This window comes from Penaeus monodon, chromosome 17, assembly GCF_015228065.2.
Source record: "Penaeus monodon isolate SGIC_2016 chromosome 17, NSTDA_Pmon_1, whole genome shotgun sequence".
NCBI classification, from domain to species: domain Eukaryota; kingdom Metazoa; phylum Arthropoda; class Malacostraca; order Decapoda; family Penaeidae; genus Penaeus; species Penaeus monodon.
In genome coordinates this window covers 7,075,184-7,075,885 of record NC_051402.1, presented here as the reverse complement: position 1 = coordinate 7,075,885, position 702 = coordinate 7,075,184, and positions in this window count along the sequence as shown.

Below are 702 nucleotides of genomic sequence, written 5' to 3'. Positions count from 1 at the left end.
AGAGAGAGAGAGAGAGAGAGAGAGAGAGAGAGAGAGAGAGAATCAGCTTTTTATCCACTTGTCCATGCATTTCTACATTATGTAATTCGTCTTCAGTTTTGCAAAGTAAGTACTAGCTCATGGCTCAGTCTATGTCATATTCAAAAGGGACAGAAATCTAAAACTTTATTTGGCTTCAATACAGTAAATAAAAAAAAATCCTATAAATTGCTATGAAGCAAATCTGGTGAGAGAAAAATCAGAATCAAAATCAAAATTATCACCATAATAAAAACCAATATGCTTAAAACCTATATTTCTTTGGTGTTGAAAAAGTTTACAAAGCAAGTAAATAAAATATCTATTGCATTAACACCAGCTCATTCCTAATAATAAATATTAATAATATAATATTTTCAACAGAAATGCACTCTCAAGATATAATTCACAGTAAAACAAATACTTTATAATCTGTGTCACTGTTCTTTTATATTTCCTAGAATCAAATGGCAAAGGTAAAATAAACAAGCCATTACGAAACTGTTTAAATTTGATAAATCAATTTACCGAACAATATAATAAAAGTTGAATATTAGTGCAGTGCATTAGCAGCTAATGACAAACCATTTTTCCAGTCATGGAGACTTCACACATACTTACAGTATATTAGTCAATAAAACATAATATTGCCATCTATTTTAAAACAATTCTGCCAAGTTAACA